General features: G+C 34.9%; 1 protein-coding gene across 3 annotated transcripts in view; it reads left to right on the top strand.

The window, feature by feature from the left end:
- The first annotated feature begins 4,325 nt into the window (after positions 1–4,325).
- The window catches only part of LOC124357054, a 55,385-nt gene continuing 46,468 nt past the window's right edge, over positions 4,326–13,242 (top strand). For all 3 annotated transcript variants that reach the window (XM_046808454.1, XM_046808453.1, XM_046808452.1), the window contains exon 1: positions 4,326–4,612. The gene's annotated coding sequence lies outside the window, so the exon portion shown is untranslated. The remainder of the gene's footprint in view (positions 4,613–13,242) is intronic.

Below are 13,242 nucleotides of genomic sequence, written 5' to 3' on the forward strand. Positions count from 1 at the left end.
TTGTATACACTTCTGCCGAGTAATTTGATATATTTTTATTTAGCATAAATTTAATTGTATATTTAACAACTCACCTGCCGAAGCAACTAGCCCTGAAAATGGATGGCACTGTAGCGTCGTGCCTATACTCTGCCGTCAACGGCAAAGTGGGCGGTCCCCTCGCGGGGTCCGGGCCGTTACGCCTTGACGAGTAGGAGGGTCGCGGCTCGGTCGATTGTGACCGTGTCCGTACCGGTACGCGGCTTAACTCGGGTCGACCCTTCGGGGAGTTCGATGTCGGGACTCGGAATCATCTGTAGACGACTTTGGTACCGAGCGGGGTGTTGTACTCGGTAGAGCAGTTGCCACTAGTGATGGAATGTAGAAGGCTGTTCCAGTACTTTCTTGATATTTTGAATCATCAGATAGTCTTGGTAGTTCTTTTCCAAGTACCTTTTTTAAGTTACTGAATTAAATATTACTACAATACTTATCTTCTCTTCATTGATTATACTATTAAAAGCTTTATTAAGATTGGTTGATTGAAATCCCAATGGTTTGGTTCATTTTGGGTTTGTAACATGTAATGAGGGTTGAAATCAGCAATTTAACTTAAAGCTTGAATGTACAATGGGATTTCTTTTTCTGTCAATAGTCTCACATATTAGTTTGTAGATTAAGATATGTTATTTTATGGAATGCTGCGTGTTTTTAACTTGTTCATTACTCTTCCTGCAATAATTGTTCCTATATTTAATGGTAAAATGGAGGTTTATGTAAATAAGCAGTTTATTCATAGCCAATTTCATAGCTTGGTTTTGTATAACAACTAATTTATTTAGCATAGTCTGAGAAACATGACCAAACATAAAACATTTACTGTTATAGTCTAGCGTTGCGAGCATCAAGCCTTTGTATATTTTTGATATCAAGTCAGAATGATTTAGTTCCTAGTCTGCCACATGATAACGTTTTACGTAAGCTTATGTCCTTTTGACACTAGTTGCACAAGCTTAAAATGTGTTCAGTAATAGTTAGTTTCTTATCAAATGTTACCCCTAAGTTCTTTGTTTTAAGTTTATTTTGACGATGGAAGGATTGTGAAGGAAACGGGATTTTTCCGGACATTTGCCGTCGTTCAGTGAAACAAAAAATCGGTAACACTACGTTTCGAGATATGCAATCTGATCTCTTCTACAGGTAAATAACTAACATAATACTTAATATTACAAACTAGGTTAAAACAAACAAATCATACCAAAGCGTTGTGGTACGCCAAGTCAGGAATCACAACCACCATGTTGTGTGTAAACTTTACTAACTCTAAAACATGCACTAAATAAAAAAAAAACTATACACAACACTAGTAATTAAAACTGAAATACAGAATACAGGTCACAATGCGTCTGCATTCGTCTACCAACCACCTAAGACTGAGCAGAGGCCAATAGCAAATAGAAATTGGCACGGTTGAAAGAAACAAGATGGTGGAAGTAAAAAGGAAGGGAGACAGGAATGGCCCTTTACTATGTTATATGGGCCTAAATTCAAACATTGCAACCTTGCAGTGGTGAAAATCTATTTTGTGTAACAACTTGGCCACTGTGTCTGGGCCTGTTTTGAGCTGGAGTGAGAAGAGAAGTGAACAATGCAACTTCAGCATATGTTGTTTTCCTAGCTGAGAAGTGTTATAAGTTATAGGAAACAACCTGCAAGCAGTGTGATAGTCTTCTTTGAATTACTCATTCTCTCTTTAATATTTTCTGCTTTATATACTTGGGACATTGTTTGGAATTGTTACAGTGTGTCACAATGACTACACTTCTTGGGAACTTGACAACCACCTGAATGGAAGATTTCACTGCTATATCTACAGGTTCGAACCTTGTTGCATGAAGAATTGGCAATGTGCCCATAAGTAAATACCGAAATCATTGCTTTACAGGTACCACATATGGGTCAACTCTCATTTTGAAATAGTTGACCGAAATTGACTCAGGAAGGCTGTCAGAATCAAATGTAAATTTGACAAATTTTGTATAACTCATAACACCATTTACACGTTTTTTTATTTTTTGAGCATTACTAATTGGATGATTTCTAACAGTCAGTCAAAATTTAATATTCTGTTACTTCCCTTTCTACATATACTACGCCTATTGAATGTACCCTGATTAAAGGGACAAAAACATCGAAACTGAAAAGATTAGATGAATTTATAAGGTTATTTGAAGATAAATAATCATTGCAAGCCGCTGATAGATTTTCCCATTACGGTTAATATGACTATACCGTCAAGGTGTAGTTTTAAAAATGTTGCTACTTGAAGGGGATTTATTTTGGTCTTTTGTTTGCTTTGCGACCTTTTTACTTCCTGGTGATATGGGTGTAGTTTGTTCAGCATTTTCATTTCCTACCTCACTATGTTTACGTGTGAGGTTAAAATAATTTATTTCAGAATTTGCGACATAAGTATGTTCTAAAATATATTGGACAGCTTTCTCTGTTTCCATATCTTCAGTTTGGAAGATGTAGGATAATCTCTTCACTTCCTCAAAAAGACGTGATTTCGAAGCTTTTCAATTGCCTTTTGAAAGCCGAGATGGATAGCGCCAACATGAAATAGTCATTGAACTGCAGGACCAGTTTCTGTTAAAATGACGAAAAGATTATAGCAGTCGAACGACCTTTCATGAATTTGTGGATAGATATCGTGGCAAACTGGCTTGCAAAGAAAACTGTGTACAACTTCAAATGATTTATTATGATACCTAAAAATAAATCAATGATAAATTTAAATCGGAAATAGTACGATTACCAAGGTCTTTCGAACTGAAGGATATGTGCTATCAATAAACTCAATATAAATACTGATGCAAACACATAAGCAGTGGATCGGACTTTTCTTTGATAATGAACGTAGGAATGACATCAGTTCCACAGACTGAGGTTTTAGTTTTTACAATAAGCAGAGGTAACCAGTATGTGAGGAATGTATAAGCTTGTTTTAGACGTGTTCGCTATGTTAAGTTCATCTTACAACTGCTCATCATTACGACAATGATGTAAGCGAAGTATTCCCCAAATTTAGAACACAGGACAATATAGGTAGTTACAACATTGTCGAGAATGTTGGTAGTTAAAATTGAAGGAGAATACTCCCTAAACTGGTTAACAGATATCTAAACCTTAGTCAATAAATTTGTCATTAAGTCGCTTTCAACATTTTCTGTAATAATACTTTCTGCAATGATGCAGCTTTAAGCAAAACTCTGCCTGAATACACTGCGTAGTTGTATATCTGCAGACCATTTAAATATTTTATGAGTAGAACACTTCTGCCTAAACATAGTGACCACGTTGGCTGAAAATGTTATCTCTTCGAGGGTATACTATTACTTAGACGAAATAATCGCTGGAATAAAAGTGTCACCAGAAATAAAAAAAAATGAAGGAGACAAAACATGAGTATTCAATTATAAGAAATCTGGCGGCATAAACCTTAGTAATAAATAGGTTGGACTATGATGGCATTCCAAGCCAGAAGAACTTAAATAACGGATGTAAATCTCAAGAGGAGTCTAACCTTTCTGCTGGCCACTGCATAACACTAAGACTTATGTAGGACCTTATCGTAGTTCGTAATAATGGGAACTAGCACATTTGACATTATGCCATTGGTGTAGTGTACTGGAATAAAAACAGAGCCAAGAATGAATGACACTGATCACTGTTATAGCCTAGAACAAAAAAACCAACCATCAACCAGGACACTATATTAATGGAGACTATTTTAAATATAATTTTAAAGAATAGTCGAGGATTTTATGATGAAGTGGAGGAGAGCTGTAGTATTAAAGGGGAAATTCTGCCTTCAGGTACACGAACCTGATCCAGACAACTCCCAGATCACTTTTCATGCCCTCTTAATCCTTCATGCAAAATGTGACAAAGAATCCCTTTCTGATCCTTATGTGCATAAAACAAAGTTCACTCCATTATTTATACTTAAACCTAGACCCAGGAATTAAATCATCATTCATTTACGTTTCAACGGCTTCTCCTCTTCATTTAGCACATGGTAGTGACAATTTGATACAATTAATTAAAGGTGACATCTAATAGGCAAAATAAGAAAGAATTAATTAATAATACATAATAATTTTAATAGTGATAATTTAATAATAGTTCCCTTATCCAAGGCAGAACACTACTACTTCAGAAGCATATACATCTTTAAAAAATGTTTATGGCTATTTTCCCAAAGCCCAACCAAAACCAAAGTTACAACCGGCCAGGTCAGCATTGTGTGAATCACATTTACGTCACTACATCCTGATCAACATTCAACAGTCATGGTCATCAAGTCGACAAGAACACAGTACCACCAGCTGAGAGTTAGTTGGTTGGTGGGTTAGTTAGTTCTTGTGTTACTTCCAGTGTCTTAAAAAGTGTTTGGGTTGTTTGTCCTTGTAAGAAGAGTAGAGTTAAAATAGAATACTGCATACTACTCTCTCAGCTGACATTAAGTTTATTTAGAATGGACGATTTAGTTCGTCAAATAGTTTCTGGAATATTATTTGTTACGGCTTCCACATGGCATTTGTAGTTTTGTCTCCTTAGTAATTAACAAGTGAGTATTAAAATTATGATGTTTATTATTATTTAATCTATGTAGCCACGTCACAAGATACTAATTTTTGTTGTCAATGCAGGTTAGGTCCTAGCCTATTTGTTAAAAAGCTACTTTACAATCCATTTCTTTTTGTGTTTGGAAATAAATTCTGAGTCTGCTAGGTGTCTTGAGGACTGACTTCCCTCTTGTATTAACTCTATAGTTGGATGAGCTCCTCTGGGCCACCCACATGGGTTGATAAGAAACCTTGGAGAAAAAGAGTGGGGGCAGAGGTGAGCAGTAGTCAGTATCAACACATCCCGAACTAGTGGCTGATCATGGACCTCAGTTCAAAGGGTTCTGATTTCTATTATCTATTACAAATTAACCCTTTGAGTGCCGTGAAGTGGTGGAGGTCATGCAGCCAATGCCAGTAATTTGTGACGGGCCATTCCCCTCAGTGCCAAGCACTATTTTTATTTTACTGCAGTATTTTACTAAAAAATTAGCACCTTCCTTAAATATTAACATAATGGGACACTTTTTGCTTTATTATTTAGGGCAAGATACAGCCTATAAATTGGTATATATACATTTTGACCATAAATAAAAAAAAATTTATTATGTGTAAGCAAAAATAAAAAAAAACAAAAAACACATTTTTATGTTTAAGATACAAAAAGTATTTATTTATTTTTGTTTTATGAGTTTGATGTGCCAATTTTATGTTCCCCATGTTAGTTGGAATACATGTACAAAGTTTCATAAAAATACATTTATATATATAACTGAGTTTTTAATTTTTTTTATATATTGCTGAAAAATGCTGGAAACCTGCCCCAACATGCAGCTTACTCTTGTTTATGTAAAATATATTTTACTAGTTTTAAGAAATTAAATCAAGGTAGATAATACAACTGTTATTTATTTATTATGGACAGACTTAAATTAATTACTTTGGGCTTATTTCATTAGGCCTATTATACTAAATCCGGTACTTTGGGATTATACAAACCACACCAGTATGAAGAACAAAAAAATATAAATTTATATAAACAAACATTATAGAACGAAAAAACAACTCTTTAATTACAAAATTACAAACTTACAAGCATTTCCAGGTATTGTGATCGGTATTGTTGTCGCTGTTATCTTATCTTTCTCGAGAATCCCGATTACGGCAGGCCGCGCGGCATCACATGTTTATCTAAGTTTTTTTGCACGGTACATAATTGCCTTTCCATTACAATTCACTTTATATTTCTGATCAGCCCCTCTAGAATTTGATATTTTACTGATAGGTACTATCTCGAGGGATGTTTTTCTTTCGTTGACATCAGCGCGGGGCAGCACCAGTGCCGAAGCCCACGCTGATGGCCGGAAGCACTCGCATTTTGGGTGGCGGAGTGTGATCAAGAATAAAAACAAGTTTTGAGTGTTCTTTTTTTCAATAAAGAATTTAGTTTTTGTTTGGTAATGTTTGTTTTTGTTGAATTTTTGTGTTTGGAGAAATGTAGGGGTAAAACACAGAAGTACAACAAAGCGACATACCAGCTGAACAGGCGGCGAGACTCTGCAATCATTTACTAGATCGCTCAACTTTGACCTCTGTCTGAGGATGGGGAGGGGTTTGCGATAAGACAATTCCTGTTTTATATTGACGAAATATTGTTCTACGCTAATCTAGTAATCAGTAGAAGCAAAATATCAAATAACGATTCATGTCTGGGTGTGGTCGGTATAATCCCAAAGTACCCTAAATCCTTCAGATGAAATAACTGAATGAGTGTTTTTATCATAAGAATAAATTTATGTATTTTCGCGGTCAGATTCCGTTATATGCCCCCAACGCTTAAACTTTTTTCAATGAACTTATAACGTTATAAAACGATGTAGTTGAATAACAGAACTAACATTCCATCAATCAACAAGCATTTCCAGGTATTGCGATCGGTATTGTTGTCGCTGTTATCTTATCTTTCTCGAGAATCCCGATTACGGCAGGCCGCACGGCATCACATGACTATTTAAGTTTAGGTTAGTTTAGTTAAATTAGCGTTGGGGGCATAATTTTAGTTTTGTTACTCAACTACATCGTGTTATAACGTTCTAAGTTCATTGAAAAAAGTTTAAGCGTTGGGGGCATATAACAGAACCTGACCTATTTTCGCTTAAGGGGCGATCTGTTCCTTTTACTCATTTCGACAAACTATACCTTATTCAATAATGAAATTGAACTGAAGTAATAAAAGTAGGGAACTTTTAAAACATTAATCAAAATGTCAACACAGCCATAATAGACAGCTAGCAAAATCACAGCTAGCAAAATCAACTGAACGTAAACAAAACGACTGCAGCGTGACAACAGGCAGTTCGCGCCACAGGCTTTTAGATATCAGCTACATAAAAATATTGTTATACTATATATACAAGCTATCACTACATGAATTATGTCGTACATTTCTTGGGCTTTAATTTGATACGTTTTACGATATTATACGTCAATATTTATCAACAGGATGACCAATATTGGAAAGGCCGATCTAGTCGGCCCTTGGAAATTTTCGTCAATACCATTGGGCCGATTACATCGGCCCTTGGCACTATGCGGAAATGTTGCTAGGCCGATTAAATCGGCCCTTGGCACTCAAAGGGTTTAATGAGTTGTTTTTATATTTAAACATATCAGAAAAAACATTGAAAATATATAAAACGTATTCTGCCATAATGTTTATTCAATTTAATTTTATTATGTTTATATCCGAACAGATCTGAAACGCAGTTATTATATAGAACTTATACTACATTAATGTTTGTTCAATTAATTATATTATTATTGAACTTTCTTTATACCTCCAAAGACACTTTACAAAATGTGAGATAGTACACAACGAATATTGCAATAAAGTGTCATAATTTCATCAAAATTATCATATAGGCTTAACCCTCTCAGTGGCAAGCGATGTCTGAGACGTTCTATTTACGCCGCCGTGACGTGGGCAAGCGACGTCTTAGAAGTCGCTTCACATTGCCGCTTATTGCTAGGCAACCGATAATTATTTTTACGCCTAGTTTGCCACAGTTGCGTTCACCACTAAATTTCAAATACATTTTATCAACATCACGATGAAATAATCAATGGGTACTAACTGAAATAATCCGGTTACTTTGGGATTATACCGACCACACCCAGACATGAATCGTTATTTGACATTTTGCTTCTACTGATTACTAGATTAGCGTAGAACAATATTTCGTCAATATAAAACAGGAATTGTCTTATCGCAAACCCCTCCCCATCCTCAGACAGAGGTCAAAGTCGAGTGGTCTAGTAGATAACGTGATTGCAGAGTCGCGTCGCTTTGTTTTACTTCCGTGTTTTACCTCTACATTGCTCCAAACACTAAAATTCAACAAAAACAAACATTACCAAACTAAAACTAAACTCTTTATTAAAAAAACACTCCAAACTTGTTTTTATTCTTGATCACACTCCACCACCCAATATGCGAGTGCCTCCTGCAGAAGGTGCTACCAAAGCCCCGCGCTGATGTCAACGAAAGAAAAACATCCCTCGAGATAGTACCTATCAGTAAAAATATCAAATTCTTAGAGGGGCTGATCAGAAATATAAAGTGAATTGTAATGGAAAGGCAATTATGTACCGTGATCAAGTGATGCCGCGTTGCCTGCCGTAATCGGGATTCTCGAGAAAAAATAAGATAACAGAGACAACAATACCGATTACAATACCTAGGAATGCTTGTAAGTTTTTAATTTTGTAATTAAAGAGTTGTTTTTTCGTTCTATCATGTTTGTTTCTATAAATTTATATTTTTGTGTTCTTCATACTGGTTGGTGTGGTCGGTATAATGCCAAAGTACTAATAATCCTAAGTTTTCTCCCGCGGTCTGTTTTTTTACTGAGGGAAAGGGAGGAAAAGGCAAGCAACTTCTAGCGATTCTGACTAGAAAAAGTGTTTTTTCTAGATTCAGTTTTTCGCATATAACTTTTACAGTGTTGTAAATAGAAAAAATATTATTGAAGGTTTTTTGTTTAGAATTAAATTGTGAATAAAGGTTGCATTTAACATAATCTCCTAGGAATGACATTTTTAAAGTTACAGAACGTAAAAATGAAAAGTTTGGTGGAAGAAAAAAACGTTTTTTTTTTTTGAACATTTGTGTGGATATCATAAAAAAAGGTTAAGGTATGTAAAAAATAACTATACTATGTTATTCTGTAGTTTATTACGAAAACAACGAATATACAACAAGCATTGCTCATATTAGAATTTGCATTTTATTTTTAAATTATAAGATAGTCCTGCTTGACTCTGAAAAATAGCCCGCCATTCCAGCAACATATTACCGCCACTTAGAGGGTTAAAAACAACGGTACATATACAGGGTGATTCATGAAGTTCTCCCCCCACTTCTACAGCACATTGTACTAGTAAAAATAATGAAAAAATGTTATATAAACATAGGTCCGAAAACGCTTCGTTAGCGAGTTACAGCTAGCGAAAGATTTTCGCCTGAATTCCTGGGTAAAGAGTAAAATAAAGCCATACTGAACTTTTGGAAAGGTTAATTAAGTAAGAAAATATTGTGGATTCTTATGTATTTTTACCTGTTTAAAGCTAATAAAATAGGTTTCAGAACTGTACCTGTAGTAGTTTTTGAGGGATTCAGGGTTAAATGTAAAAAATTGGGGCACGAAACAATGTTTTTTTAAGCTTAATGTACAATAACTTTGTTAAATTGGTAATAAATACATAAAATCAACAAACATTAATCGTAGAGAATTTAATTCTGAGAAAATTGATATAATCAAAGTCAAAAACTACTACAGGTACAGTTCTGAAACCTATTTTATTAGCTTTATCAGGTAAAAATACATAAGAATCCACAATATTTCTTACTTAATTAACCTTTCCAAAAGTTCAGTATGGCTTTATTTTACTCTTTACCCAGGAATTCAGGCGAAATCTTTCGTTAGCTGTAATTCGCTAACGAAGCGTTTTCGGACCTATGTTTATATAACATTTTTTCATTATTTTTACTAGTACAATGTGCTGTAGAAGTGGGGGGAGAACTTCATGAATCACCCTGTATTTTTTATTGTATTTTCTATCCTATTTTTTACAGGATAAAGCAACACATTCCTATGCATAAACTGCAACATATTTTAATATAGAGTCTTAATTGGAAGTACAGAAGTGGCTCCAGTATAATAAGTTACCACCAATACAATCGGATTATGATTATCAAATGATTCGAATCATCAATATTCATGACTATCCAAACGACTGAAAGCAAACTATCAAAGACTAAAAATAAAATGTCGGACCATATAACGTAACAGATATTTGAAAAACAATATGGTTTTGCTTGTTTTCAATCTTAGAAATTAACGTATGAATATTAATAAAACTTACAAATTAAAATATAGTATATAATTACAACAAAACAATTGAATTCAATTACCTTATGTATTATCAAGGATAAACGAGACTGCTTGTGAAACAAAGAGGACACGTACGTCACTGTTCTTGCCGCCATTAGTCAATAACGAAACATATGATTTTAATTTTAAACATATTTCCTAACACTTTGAATTAATTTTGAGCGAACTGGATTAAGTTTTATGCTTTTAAAATTGTATTATGGTGAAGCTATACTTTTATATGTAAAATAAATGTATTTGTTTCAAATTGCATAAAATAACTAAACTATACTTAAACGACGTTTGAGCAGCGTAGTACTTATGATTACTTTTAGCCAATTTGAAATGGCATTTCTGCAGGTACTGATGCCGTCAAAAGTACATTAATTAATAATTAAAATTCGTAGTTTGTTTGATTTCAACTACACGATTTTTCATTATATTCATAATACCAAATTTAGAATGTTCAAAAAGTCTTCTCAAGATCATTTTTAGACACGTCATGTTTGTTATTACTTTTCTTGTGATTTTCGCCTTTTAATTCTTGTTTTTGTCTCGTCAATACAAACTGGACAGTAGTATGGATTTAAAGTAGCAAGATCATTATCTTGTAACCATTTAAAACATTGCTCAGTGTTTATAAAAACATTTTAAGGCAATATCTGCATATTCATTGCCATAATGCCTGTCGTCACTAGCCTTTTCCTACATAAACGAAATAACAACAGCTGGTAATGACGTCACTAGTCTAAATAAAGAAAGCTGGCAATGATTATTTATGAATATCTATAGGTCAAATGTCGTATTCGAAAGTATTGAATTTAAAATCGATAATCATAATCCGATTGTGTTGGTGGCCGCTTATTATAATGTAGCCTCAGAAATAATTAAGTAAGCTACAAAAGCTGTAATAAAGAGTTATCACAGTAGATGTATTGAGAACTAGAAACTAAGTGGATTAAACCAGAAACTTGTGAGCAAATGTTCAACAAAAACATAAATATAGGAATATGACAAAATCACACTACCTAACAAAATACTTTCACATGCAATCAAGCAAATATGAGTGAGTAAGAAAATTAAAGAAAGTACAATTAGCATACAATTTTAAACAAATTTCAAAATATTGCAAGTAGGGCTCTTTTGAACCTCTCGGATATTTAATCCACCCTTGAATTTTTTCTGGCTTCGCCACAGCATGTAACATTTACTTTTTTACATTAGACTTCCTTACGTCTTGTTGGATCTTTCGATACTCCGATACTTTTTATATAAGATTAATTTTCTGTTATTAATTGCGTTGTAAAATCAAGGTTTAATGAAATCAATGTAAAGCACAGCGCCCACTGCGACCGACCTGGCCTATCCGGCCTCGGTCGGCTCTTGGGGTCTTGTGTGGGCCGAGTCCGCCCGGGCCGGGCTGCTCATAGTGGTGGGTGGGTGTCCATTTGATCGTATACATTTTGACAGAGTATAAAAAATGGTCCCGGCTGGGCTGGGCCAGGCCGATCGCAGTTGGTGGGTATCCATTTGATTGCGTGTATTTCGACTTCACAAAAAGGCCGGGCTGGGCTGGGCTGGTTGCAGTGGGCTGGTGTCCATTTGATTGTATTATTTTGACTTTAAAAAAAAGGCCGGGCCGGTCGCATTGGGTGCCGTGCTTAAGTGTGCTGCATCCTGCAACATCCAGCTTTAAAATGTAATTTAAATATGTATGCTGTACCAAATATACTGAAAGGTGTTCAACTCAGAGTATAAGCTGAAAAAACAGTGGTGCATTTTACTAAGTTTGCCAGGTACTGAACTAAATTAAATCCATAAGATTATGGAGCAAGAACTCGTGAAACAGCTCAATCCACTAAATACATGGGCTATCTATCTGTAGTTGGCAGGAGGAGCCCCTCCATCCCCACTCTCTCTCCGAGGTTACTGATCAGCCCATGTGAGTGGCCCACGAGGTGCTTGTTACAGATGGCATAAAGAGATTTTTGTGGGAAAAGAAAAATATTTGTCGCCAAAGTAGACATATACGTCACATTATAGTAAGTGTCTAACACTCGAGTGATCAATAATATCAAATCATCATTTGGAATGATTTAAATGCTGTCAGATATGTTTGTTTAACTTACTGTTAAATAATTGTAAGTGCTCAAACTAGTATAAAGAAAGTTGTATTATTTTAAATAATCTAAAATGCATGTATTCCTTTGACAAATAAAACCATACCTTAACTATAATACAATCTGAACAGTCTACTACAGTCTTAACGTAATTCAGTTCGGCATTATTGTTCCCAATAATTGTTCCAGTAATTGAAACAAAGTTAAACCATTAATGGCTGCTAGAGACAGGATATTCCTGTGTTTGTCATTACCTAATACAAAATAACGTGTTCAGTTATTACATTCCTTTGACCTGTTACCATGGTAGCACGTTAGTATACAATTTTTAACTAACTTACGTAACAGACGTATAAAGGGATAAACGTATTAAATTTAACTATACAACACAATTATTGGGTACTAAGAAGTCTTTATCTACTATTTGTTATTAGGCAACACATAAAGTATATTATCAATATAAAAGTTAAAAAGGTACTTTGGGATTATAGCGACCACACCCAGACATGAATCGTTATTTGACATTTTGCTTCTACTGATTACTAGATTAGATCCCGTGCGGCCTGCCGTAATCGGGATTCTCGAGAAAGATAAGATAACAGCGACAACAATACCGATCACAATACCTGGAAATGCTTGTAAGTTTGTAATTTTGTAATTAAAGATTTGTTTTTCGTTCTATCATGTTTGTTTCTATAAATTTATATTTTTGTGTTCTTTATACTGGTGTGGTCAGTATAATCCCAAAGTACCGTTAAAAATAACCTTAACAAGCACTCAAGTGATCTAGGCTAGAATTTGGCTTTTATCTCGAGGGATGTTTTTCTTGTTTTGCTATCAGTGCGGGGTAGCGCCACCAAAGCCCACACTGATGGCCGGGGGCATTCCTGATCGGTATTTTCGCGACTTCAGATCACGTCCCAGATCATCCAACTTCTCCAACATCAGATCATGTTGTAAGATTTGTGATCTAAGACCGTGAAAGTACTGATTGGAAATGCTTCTGGCCTTCAGTGTGAGCTTCGGTGCAGTGCTGGCAAAAGAATAGAAAAACATCCCTCAAGATAGTACCCAAAGGGT

Source organism: Homalodisca vitripennis, chromosome 3 (assembly GCF_021130785.1).
Source record: "Homalodisca vitripennis isolate AUS2020 chromosome 3, UT_GWSS_2.1, whole genome shotgun sequence".
Lineage (NCBI taxonomy): Eukaryota > Metazoa > Arthropoda > Insecta > Hemiptera > Cicadellidae > Homalodisca > Homalodisca vitripennis.